This window comes from Dipodomys ordii, unplaced genomic scaffold, assembly GCF_000151885.1.
Source record: "Dipodomys ordii isolate 6190 unplaced genomic scaffold, Dord_2.0 Scaffold73, whole genome shotgun sequence".
NCBI lineage: Eukaryota > Metazoa > Chordata > Mammalia > Rodentia > Heteromyidae > Dipodomys > Dipodomys ordii.
The window spans coordinates 9,632,078-9,644,722 of record NW_012267289.1 but is presented as its reverse complement, the minus strand read 5'-3'; the positions used below and the strand labels follow the sequence as shown (position 1 = coordinate 9,644,722).

Genomic DNA, 12,645 nt, shown 5'->3' with positions numbered 1-12,645 from the left:
AGGATGAAAGAGGTGCACAGGGCAGGCACCTGGGCAGACTGGCTAGAATGTACAGATTAAGCCAATCAATTGCATGAGGGAATATTACATTTAGAAAGGGAAAATCAAGGACAAAAGCCAAAAGAATGTATGGAATAGGGCTATGACCATAGAAAAAGAGCTAAGACTTTGTTTCATCTTTTGTCTTCGCTGAGACACAAAGAAAGGCTTCATAGAAAGGGTTCTGATCTTCAGGGTAAGCAACAGGTGTTGCCAACCTAGACTCTTACCCAAGTGACTCACAGGGATTGAATCTTTTTAATTGCTTTGACCCTTGTCGTTGATGATAGTTACAGTAATACCAAACCAAATGATCGAGGAAATGTCAACTGCCTTAAAAATGACATGCTAGGCTGTTATTCGCCTTACCAGACTGGTGCCAAACAACCTGTGATCACTTGGGGAGTTCATGAAGAAAGTCTTTTAAAATGTGAAAAAGAAATTCCAGAGAGAAATGATAGTTTCTTTTTTCTTCTTCTTCTTCATTTTCTATTTACAAAGCTTTTTACTTTTTTGGCTCCAAAAGGCAGCCTTCATTTAGTTTAAAAAAAAAAGAAAGAAAAGAAAAAGAAATAAAAATTTCAGTATTAAATAAAAAACAGGTCCAGTCAGCAGCATCTAGGAACAAAGCCACTGGAATTCTCTCACTTTATGAGTCAGAGGTGTTGTCACAGAGAATTGAGGGTTTTTTTTTACCCTCCCCTTAGTGATAGAACAAGACATCATGAGAGGCAGCACAGAGAGCAGGGGGATGTGGATGGAAAACACAGAGAGCGTGGGATCTGGATGGAAATACAAACTCTGTTGCTTCCAAGCTGAGTGGCCCTAGGCAAAGTTGCTTGGCCTTGACCATGCAGAAGCTCAGTTTCTCTTATGGTTAAGCTGGGAATGAGAGTAGCTTGCTTTTAGTGTTGATATGAGAGAGATGGCTTGGACTGTTGGACATTTAATTAATAGCAACAATGACTATAACTATTAGAGATGAGATCTGGTTTCACTCTGCTTTTGGATGATGACGAGACATTCATTTTGTTAATAAAGAAGGGGCTGCTCAGTTCTGTCACTTTTGCAATACTGCCACTAAGTGCTAACGTTTGGAGGGGAAAAACAACCCTTAAAGTAAATCCTTAAGAGAAATAGTAAATTTTATAGGGCAGCATGTCTGAATGCCAAAAATAAACTCAAATAATTGCAGATGTAGTAAATTAGACTAAAAAGCAGTAGGGTCCTATTACGAAATTAGTTCCTTGTTCATATTGGGAAGGCAAATGATCAAAAAGGACATTTGACTAATGATCCCAGTTAATAACTATGATCTCAGTTAATAAATAGTGGTAAGGATAAAACAAAATTGTCAGTTCAGAAATTAATGAGCTAGTTCACAGAATTTTCTAAGCTCTTTGTTTATTGAACTTATTGGTCACTTATAACAAAGTATTGAAAAGAAAGAAGGAAGAGACAAATTCAATTTGTCCAATGTTCTGAAAAATTCTGTTTGGTTGAAATAAGGACTGAAAAGGGAACGTTTGAGGGAGGGAGAGAGAATTCTGCTACTATTGCTACTACTACTATAGAAAACTGAAGCATAGAATAAGGTATGTCCATTTGCTTCTTTTGTTTATTTTGCTGGTATTAATAAATCTACCATGATTGGGATTGTTTCTTATTTTATATACACACCCAATGTGTATTACATAATAATGAGCCACACAGAAAATAACCAGATTAAAGGGAATCTTGAAATAATGATTCCTAAGCTGTTGTCAAGCAGTTCCATAGAATACCAACGTCAGGAGATGCTCATGGTGAGGGAGATTGGTCATCCAAATCCCAGGAAATATAACACCCATAATGCCATAAAAAACACCTACATCCCAGCTAGTGGCTTAAAAAAGGAATTCTAGAGTGTTGAAGAGGGAGAATACAGCAATTTTACACAATGTAATAGTTACTATTAAAAATTATCTTTCTTTCGGTTAAAATAGTTTTTTTGGATTATACTTTATTTTAGTGTGAGAAATGGCCCTTTGACAGTTATCAAAATGTAGATCAGTAAACAAATAGGCCTTTGAGCTTCTCTAAAACACAACCTTGTTTCTCTTCCCTTTTCCACTTACCTTTGACCTTATCTGGAACTTTTAAGGGATTTGATATTATCATCTGTATTGTAAGAAACAAGAATGTTCTTGCTAGGTCTTGGAAGGTTGTGTAACTATTTAAAACTTTATACCCTAAGCCATTTCCATTTAGCATATTAAATAAAAAACAATGCATGCTTAAGTAGCATCATTATGAAAAATACCAAAAAGACCCCTATGTTTCTCTAAATGGTAAGACAGTGATTAGGAATTGTTATTTTTTAAGACAAATAAAGGTTATGGTATGATTAGTGACTTTGCTTCTGTGAGCATGTAAGTGTGTGTGGCTTGGATTTTTTAAAATTAAAATAATAATGACTTTCTGAAATGGTGGATTCTGGGCCACATGCATACCAACTTCATAACTTCATCTCCATTGACATCAGACAGACTCTTAGAGAGAGAGGATTGCTCTATTTTGCTGTGAATGTCATAATTTTTTTTATAAGGCAAGCAGTCCTTCTCTGGTGTGCCAAGGATTTTTTTTATGGTTCTAATTGATCTCTAGCTCCCCAAAGGGTTCTGAATTATGCAAGTGTCTCAAGTCTTAACAAGTCATCCCCACACAGCTGTGCAATGGAAATGTTCAACAGAAAGGTATTTGCTTTGGTCTAGGCAAGACCTCAGCTGCTCCCTGGGGAGACCTAGCTCCAGGAGAGCAGGTTCTCGGTCATCTTAGAGAAGTTTGGTCCATTTCTGTCTCTCCTCTCTCCCAGCTTCCTCCTCTCTATCTGCTAACAGCAGGGTAGAGTCATCTTTCACCCACTCCGTGCTTGCGTCTCATTAACCCCCCAAAAGCTAGAGTTCGTTTATTACCGAGCTAAGCATTTAGATCCAGTTTTGGCTGGTGGTGGTGTTGGAAAGACCATTTTCTCGGATTGCTTTGGTTTTCTTTCAAACAAACTTCTGCAAGTCCAGACATTTCTGGCATTGCTGAAATGTGGGTGATTTATCCTAAGAGGCTTAAATTAGGAATTTTTTTTAGCAAAAGAAAACTAACAATTTGAGGAACACTGGTTTGTAGCCACTGGTTACAATGAACACCTTATTCTGCTTTTAATCAGAACAACTCACATCTAAAGGGTTCCCTGGCAACAGGTCTGGTTTTTCTCCTGAGACACTCAGCCTCTTACCTCCCTCTACTGGTGAACAGCCTCTCTTTACACTTAGATGGGTAGCTGGGATTGGAATAATTTGGAAGTTGGAAGGGAGAACTAACCATGTCATGTAGAGGCTAGGAATTGTGGACTCGATAGCACATTGTGCGGCAGATCCTTTTTCTTCGCCCATTCTTCTAACCTCAACAATGTTGGCTATCTAACACATTTTTGGCTCCATCTAATGTCTCCCTTCATGTACTTCTTGGCCTTTTAATAAGAGGTGGCTTGCTTGGATTGATTGCTTTCATGAATGCCATGACTCTGAGACTTCAAGACCTTGGCAGTCACTAGGTAGAGCTCCTTAAAGCTCTTTAAAGCATGTACAGTTATCCCTTTGACCTTGTGAGCTAGTTTTAGATTTATTGTAACAGTACGCATGGTGTGATAGTTGGGGCATCTACATCAAAATGATGGCGGTTCACAAAATTGGGTCCTTGTTGCCCTATCGACATCTATTCAGCCAACACTTAAAGATTAAGAGACTTGTTGTTGAACAGCAGAACCTTCTGTTGCCAGATAGCATAAACCAGCCCTAGTTAGCCTAGTACATGAAGTCAGTTATGGAAGCCATTGGCCCACACTTCTAGGAAAAATTGCTGTTTTATGTTAGGAAGTCCCTAACAGACTGGATCCATGTGATTTTCTGGAGAAGCCAATAGCTGACACCCACAGGCTATTCAGTTAGAGGCTTATTCAGTTAGAGTCGGAGAAGTAACACATGAACTGATTGTCTTTGGTGTCAGCACATTCATGAGCCAAAGCCTGTGATGTAAACACGCCAATGGGGAGTGGAAGAGGCGCAGTCTTCAAGAAAGGCTTAAGAGAATGTTTTCACAATGATGCTTCAACTTAGTCCTCGACTATGTAAATCGTAATATACAATAAATCAATGTCAGAAATAGAATTACTGTTTCAAAGATATGCAAACAATTGCCAGGCATGCTTTAGAGGAAAGTGGAAAAGGATCTGGTGTAACATCTGTTCACTTATTCAAAGTAAATTGTTTCCAGAAATGATAGAAGAATAGTCTCTTCTACCTTCATCACTTTCTGTGGTGGGCTAACTTGGTGTGTTACCAGCAATTATGCTTTTAACCTCAGCAGAGAACATTTAGGTGTCTTGATATCCATGGGATTATAATCCTGGGTCATAGTAAAACCTAAATTAAAGTCAAATAAGGCTCTTTTCCCAGTAAAAATCTAGTCAAGGTAAAGAAGAATTTTAATGGACGAAAAGCTTGTAAATCTTTTACCAGGATGAGCCAGTCCTCAAGAGGTACTGTCATTGAAGAATTCAGATACCAACAAAAATTCATCTGTAAAATAGAAGGCTTAGGTTTAGACAATCATTAGTCTCTTCTTCAGCCCCTCACATTTCTCTTGCTTGTTTCAGAGGTGTAAAATCTCAGCACTGCACCATCTTATCTCTGTTGTTTGAGGTTTAAATGCTCAGTTCTCCCCTTCATCATAACCCATCTCATGCCTATACTGTACCACCTAATCAGTGTGCTAGTCCTCAGTGGCTTCCTTGATGATCTGTTATGTAAAAATTTCTGCTACTTTTCTAAAAATACTTGGGCAAGTATAATGTGATTAACTTGCTGAAGAAGAGAAGAGGGAGAAATGATAACATACTAATGTGTTTGTTCTGACCACATAAAAATTGTTCTGCCACTAGATCTTAAGCATGCTGCCAAGAAAAAAAAGATTATAATTCCTAGAACTAGGTAAAGGAAAAAGAGTTAAATAGAGGAGTGCAGGCAGAGAAATGGCAGGACATAGATGAGGCTAAATAATCTTTCCTATGTTTCCAAAAGTGAGGAAATCTTAATCTTGATACATTTGGAATTTCAGTAACTATATGTGCTTACAAATTTCTTAAAGAAGCTTTTATTGGAGGAGTTAAGAAGATTGCTTTTTATTACACTTATCTCCTTAGTTTTCATTTACTCCCACACTCAATACAGATTTGTCCAGCAGTTATTTTGTTCCAGGTTCTGGAGTGGTGAAAAACCTTACAAGGTCATTGTGATGGTGGTAAGGAATGACTGTTTTCCACAAGGGTTTGTATCAATTTTTGCCTAGATATTCTTACCTAGAGGGGTAGCTGTGGAGCAATCCTCTGTTTCTACAGAACACCTTATAAGTAACACCCTAGATTCACATTGTGTGGGGGAAACACATTTCAGTTATTCAGCTATTCCCTGACTGAAGAGTTCATCTACATGAGCCCTAGCCTTGTACTATGGAGTAATCTTGGGAAAAACATCAACCTTTCTGACCTTTTCCATCTGTAAAACAAACTTTTAGTTACTATCAGAGCTAAAGTCCCTTCCAGCCTTTATGTGTTGGATTCTCTAAATTCTGTTTAATCTTCAAGAAGTTAGAACAGGAATAAAAATGTGTAGAAACCTCATCTTAAGAGAATTTATCAGAGGCAAGGGACAATTGGAAATATTCTTTCCTCTAAGGCATATAAATTCAAGTTTAGAAAAACATGAACCTCTTTTTTATTTGATGGGGTGAAAATGTATATCCTATTTGAGAGAAGTAAGAGGAGATTTTAAGTAATGAGAAACGCCTCAAGTATGAGTTCTACTTCAAAAGCTGGATATATAGGAGTGGAAGAAATTTCTTCTACTGAAAAAAAAAAGCAATGGCGCAGAGGAACTGGGATTGCAGCTGCACATCCTGAAAAGGTTGTAGTCCAGGGAGAAAGGCCAATTTTCATTTTCTAGGAAGGGAGCTCAAAGTAAATAGAGGACACTGAAGGTGAATCATCAGGTGTGTTTCAATAATGTACACAACTTCAGCTGTTGATTTTCCTCTTATGCAACATTGAGAACTTAGAATTCATTATTATTTTAGTCACTGACTTTAGTTCGGGGGGGGCATTTTTTGTTTGTTTTATTTACTTCAGTTTGATCTGATACAATTCCAGTGGTTTCCTGGGGTCTGGAGTACAGAGGCCTTCCAGCCTGTAGCCCTCCTGGCTCTCCTGTGGCTCCCTTCAACTTTCTCCTACAAATCTCCTTGCTTGAGGAAAGACTATAAAGAACTTCCTTCCCCCAATAGTAGTTACTGAAGCCACATTCCCCGCTCTTCACCCTTCTTATCTCTCTAAAGTGGGTAGTTAGTAAAGCTATAACTTAGTGTTGTAGGATGTAAACACTTATTATTGCTTGCCGGTTTATAGAAGATACTTTACTTTTTTATTTGATTCTTAGCATTTGATAACAACTTGTAAGCAGTTTCCCCCCCCCCCCCGCCTCCATCCCTCCTTTCTAATTCCTTGATGCTTCAGGTTTTGAGAGATCCTTTTTATACTGTGCTGGAAAGATTACCTAAATTCCAAGAGTCACTCATTGTCCCTTTAACCTCTTCTTTTGTTCTCAATAGTTAGAATAAGATCTGTGCCTTATTTAAATGATGCACATAGATTCTTATGAGTCCAATTGATGAGAAACAAGTTATGGCCTGAAGAGACACCTGTGTCTGTTTCTCAGACAGCTACTTGGAGAACCAGAACTTGGAGATCTTGGTTGTATCTTAATCACATTGTAAGTTGCCTTATGCCATCAAGTTGAATGACCATGAAGGAGAAGTAGTGCATTTCTGTTTTCTAACTTTCAACTTCCAAATACTTACCCAACATTGCTGGTTACGAGAGTTGGAGTTGGTTTTATTGACATTTCATATCCATCAGTTAAAACTCTGTTTTGAGGATTGTATACTGGTAATATAACTTCTGAAATTATGACTGATAAATTCCTGTGGGTTTTACTGTGGGGCAGACATGAAATTATTTTGGTTGTTAGGGCTAAGCTGTTTTATTCTGTTAGAGAAAGAGGTCTAATGAGATGGATCTTAACCTATTAGTGGCAATAGTTCTGTTCCTTAGAAAATCCAAGAGCAGACATGGATTTTTGCTCTTTTCTATTACTCCTGCCCCCGGGACTCCACATAAATGAGGGTGGCTAGAGGTTTTATTTTATTTTATTTCTGAGACTTGTGTGGTTCTCTCAGTTTCCTCTCAACTTCTTACTCACTTTATCTCTAGATCCTTGATTTTTTTTTTACAAATGGAAATAAAGTAGCATAGTTTTCTAATTTTGGAAATGATGACATTTTGTAATTTTAACAATAGTAGAAAAATCTAAAAAATTGTGTTTCTCTAGGTATAGCAGGTCTTCAAAATGAGCAGGGCATCCTGTCTGTGTTTCAAGTAGAAGAGAAAAGGCATCCATATTTGCTTTTTTGAGAAACATTAAGGAAGCTCTCAGAGCCTGATGCAATGATGTTGAAAGGCATGGTCACCAATATCAAAAAGGGAGATTCACACTTGCCTATCTGTGCAAAAGGAGCAATATTGGGGCACCTGCATGAAACCTCACCACTGATATTTCTAAAAACTTCACAAGGGTCATGCAATCTTGCCTGATAGGTATCCTATGGAAGGAATCACTTCTACTGGTAATGTCCCCTTGGAGGGTTAGCTCTTGAGTAATCTAAGATGATCTCACCCAGTTACTTAGGGCTTGAACCTGATGACTGGGGAAGGCAGTGACTGTTAAACTGTTCAGCTGGTCAGTTTATGGTGGCCAAGAAACCCAGAAGCAAACTCTCATGGAATACTTTCATCCCCAAATTTAGGAATAGCAGAGAGCTGTTTGACAGTGGAACATTTTTCCCTTTAGAACACTTCCCTCAGGGAGTTCTTGTGAATGAAGCAGTGTATTTTCACCCAGTAGAGATGGACAGCAATCAAGTACTACCATAAAGGAAGGAGTAAGAAATTGGAAGTACCAGCTACATGGTTTGGCCTTGTCCCATACTTGTGCTCTGGTCATGGTTAATCACCCATGTCCATCAAATATTAAGCAAACAGTCTGCACTGTGGCTTAAGAGAGGAGGTATTTTAAGTTGCTCAGGTCACCTATTATCTTGGTCAATAGTAATTTTATATCATTTTCTTGCAACAACTTTTTTCCAATAAAAAACAATTTAACATGAAATTTAACAGAAAGCTTTACATGTAACTCTTTTATTTAAATACTAGTATTGAATTCCTTCCATCCCAAAGAGAATTTTAAGCTATCTTTGTCCTTCCTTTCCATAGCTGAAAGATAAGGAGCAATTATTTGAAAGACCCTCAGTTAAGTTTCTAATAAATTCCACTTTCTTTGATTGTTCAGCGTAGAATTTTCCACATCTACAGTGAGTTTTTCCCTATGTAAAACAATATAAAAGCAATAAACATAAAAGAAAAAGTGAACTGTTTTTCTTACTTGAAGTACCTTAAGGGCTAAAATAGTGGTTTGTTTTCCTGACTGGCAGCTTCAGTTTGTCTGCTCTGAGATGGCTTTTGCAATTCTTCAGAGGAAACATTTGAAGAGGGTTTTTCTCCCACATGAGAGAGTTTCATCCCACACAACCCACAGCTTTTGATGGCAAACATTACGGACCAACAGTCTGGCTTTTACAGAAGTAGCTGTGGAATATGTTTTTCCTTTCACAGGTGCACAGTTCTCATTCTACCTCACTATTAGAACACAGATTGGTTTATTTTCCCCTCCCCACTAAGAATCTAGCTTAACCATTGGGAAGCTCGGAGAATTAGTAACCAATCAGATAGATTTTTCATTTGCCACAGGAAGGAAGAGTGAGCATCAAGGAAGATGAAACCTTCCGAAACCTTCTAGCTGATCTTAATAATAGTCTGGTGGACACAGAAATATTGTATAATTTGGCCTGTATTTTTCTCTCATTTTAAAGCATACTGAAATGCTTGATGGTTGAGGTGTGTAGAGAGAAATTCATGAAGTTCTTTTTATACATTTTTCTTCTTTCCAAACACAATTGACATTTTAGGACCTGGTGAAAATGCTAGCTGTAGAAGAGCTCATCCTGCCCAGGTTTGTAAATTTGGATTTGTTCTTTCCTATCTATTAGCCACCTGATTACTCTCCCTGGACAAAGGGCACCAGTTCACATCATTTTTTCCAAGCCCTTAAACCTGGAAAGATTTTTTTTAAACCCACAGAAGCTGTCTTGGGGGTTTGGGAAATATCACAAAATTGTTAACAGACCAAAAGGTCTGTGCTATTTTTAGGAAGCTAATTGTGTTCTTTTTAAAGTACATTTTTGACAATGGGACAAAGTTTTCTTTGCCCCTACTGATATGGGAAATACAATGAAAAAAAGGTCAGCACAACATTCAAAGAGATACATTTTAACTTCAGCAACAGTGAAAAAGAGGGGAAAAAGTGATTTAAGAGAGAAAAAGGTTTTGTAATATTTCTGCCGCTGTTTCTGCCAAAAAGGTTTTTTCCCCCTCCTGTTGTTGAAATTTTACTGTTCAAACAGAAGGTTGTTTTCAAACCATTTGCTAGTTAAGCAAGTAGCAGCTGATCTGGCATCCTTAAGAATTAACTCTAACCAAGCTGTAAGCGCCTTGACCAGAAGCAACTTATTCGCCAGCAGCCACCCACAGGAGGTCAGCTGCCCGCACAAGTGCTATCTTACCTTGAGCACGTCAGATCAGGGAGACAGGCTCTCGGGCTCCCACGGGCTCCCACGGAGAGGACCGGGGAAGTGCTCTGACCCGCGGCTGGTAACATGCACTTGGCTTTTATGGGCAGGTGGGAGGGGCTGCTCCTCATAGTAGGTGGGCAAGGAAGGAGTGTCGGGGCGTCCGCGGGGCGGGCAGCCCCGGGAGGAGCTGGACACTTCTCTGGGGAGGGGCGGGAGGGCAGATCTGGAGCCTGCGGAGAGGAAGGAGAGAGCAGGGATGTGTGTAGGGAGATGGGGGGAGGGGGGAGGCGGGGAGACAGCGGAGGACGGAGTGGAAACTGGAGAGGGAGGGAGAAATAAAACAGGGATCTAGACTTAGACCACAGATGAGGGAAGTTTGGGGAGGAAGGAGGGAGAAAAGGGGAAGAGGGGAGGGAAGAGGGAGAAAGGGGGAGAGAGGAAGAGGGAGAGGAGATTAGCATCTGATTTTGCTTGGGGAGGATTTGTGGGTGACTATGATCACTAAGGTGTTTTCTGTGAATTAGAAAAAGCTAAATAGAAGTAGTCGTTCTGAAGATCTAAGCCCGGAGTCTAGGCATCCGGTGGCACCTTTTCTGTGCTGGGTGGAGGGGGTGAAGCGGCCGCTAGTAGCTGGCTGTTTCTCCTCTCCTGCCCACTGTAAATCCCAGCCCCACCAATCATCACTTTGGGCAATACCTTTTTCCCCCCTCTAACTATAAAGTTCTCTTTGCTTGCCTTGTCGGGCACAGCATCGCATCGGAGATGCTGACTTTTGGCATTAGGTCTATCAGCCCAATCTGGCTTCTGGAAAGAAAAAGCGCAATTCCAGCGGGTTCCTCTAGCATCTGCTTATGTAACAGGGGTTTAGGGCTTCTTTGCCCTCTGGTTATGTTTGGTATTAAAAGAAAAACTTTCCTTCCTAATCATTAAAAAATGTCTTGGTGCCACAGCTCTTTTTCTTCCGCGTGTCTTAGACATTAAGAGAAGATCCAAGCAAGGAACGCTGAAGGATCTGGCTTGAAATTATTAAGAAATGCACTCAGAGAAAGAAAAACAAGCTCCTTTCGCTGCTGGGTGGTGACTCACTTCCCAGCCTGAGCTTGAGCTTTGCCACCAAAGGAATCAAAGCATTTGAAAAGAAAACCCAAGACTCAGGCAGGGTAGAGATACTGAGAAGGCAAAGACAGGAGCAGAAAGAAGGATTCAGAGACTGAAGTGTGTGTGTGTAACTTTTGATGATATGTATACACATCTACACCACAAACTTAGGAAGTAGGGACAATTCACCTTGTGCAATTTTTCCCTTTTATTTTTATGAAAGGAACCTCATAGGGATTATGTATCTGATGCAAGCTAACCAGTGGCCATAGTGAGTTTGCAAATCTTCTGCACATTTTTCAGTGCACCAGGCTGCTAATTTGCAACACCTAACTTGATCTCAGTTAGAGTGCGTGTCTTTGGATGGTAGCAACGTTTTCTCAGGTTCTCAATCATAGCACCGTTTGAGGCCAGATAGGTCTCTGTTAGGAGGACTTCTGTGTATGTCAGAAGGCTGAGCAGCCTCTCTAGCCTGTGTCCACCAGATGCCAGTAGCTTTGCTCATCCAGCCCTAAGTCTCCCTTTCACTTGTGAATATTAGATGTCTCTGAAGGACAAAAATCCCCTCTAGCATTGCTAGAAAAAGTAGGCAATGATTAAAAAAACTTAAAATGACACTTTAAAAGAATTTATTAAGAGACTATCCCATAGTGCCATTTAGATAATACTTGTCACCATATGTGCTAAGTTTACAGTGGACTTAGTTTCTTACAGACATATTTCCACCTGTCTGCCTTTAGAGTCCAAAGCCTCTATTGATTATTTTGTAACCAAGCCTATGCTCAACCTGGAAGTCAACAAAGTAAAATTTGATATGTTGGGGGATGCGGGGGAGAGGGACAGGAAGGAAGACCAACAATAGGGGATATGAAAGATTGTCATCATAAATATGAATTAAAATAGATTTACTGTCAAATGATTTAATATTTGATAATTTAGTCTGCCATTCAGATTCATTTGTGATGTCATATGTATTTATCTTGTTTGTACATATGTATATATATATATATATATATAAACACATACACATTATCAATCATCTGTCTCCATGCATGTGTCCCCAAGTCAATTACATTCAATAATTTCTTTTTTTTTGAGGGCAACAACTTATAACTAGAGGTTTACTAGCTGGCAGAACATACTTAAAATACACATACATTGAGTAATTGAACAAGTCATTCTGATGAGTATTAACACAGGAAAAACAATCAGGAGTTGCTCATTTAATGAATGAACAAAAGAATGAATACTTAGAAAACTAAACATTTCACATAACTCTCTGTTTATCTGCTATTTTATCTTACTTTATTACCCCACATGACTTGCTTCCACAAATAATATATCTTTTGAAGATGTGGCCAGATCCATTAAGTGAAGTGCATGAAATACGTAACCTTTGTTATCACACCTGGAAATTTGTAAAATTTTACTATATATTCTGGGACCAAACTCTGAAATCAAATTTTATAGGCAGAGTACTACATCCAGGACTTTTTAATTTAGCAAAGAACTATGTTCTGGGACAGCAAAGCAGGACTGGATTAGAGGTGACAGTGTGATAAAGCTTGTTAGCAAATATCCCTATTGGATTACAGCAAATAATCTTTCAATCCTGACTTAAAGCCTCTCCAACATTCCAGTTCTATCACATCGTGATTCATAGGAAAAAAAATTAAG

General features: G+C 39.0%; 1 protein-coding gene across 1 annotated transcript in view; it reads right to left on the bottom strand.

Moving 5' to 3' along the window:
• Positions 1-9,928, bottom strand: part of Col8a1 (collagen, type VIII, alpha 1) — a 131,937-nt gene extending 122,009 nt beyond the window's left edge. The window contains exon 1 of the mRNA XM_013024185.1: positions 9,862-9,928. The gene's annotated coding sequence lies outside the window, so the exon portion shown is untranslated. The remainder of the gene's footprint in view (positions 1-9,861) is intronic.
• Positions 9,929-12,645: the final 2,717 nt, after the last annotated feature.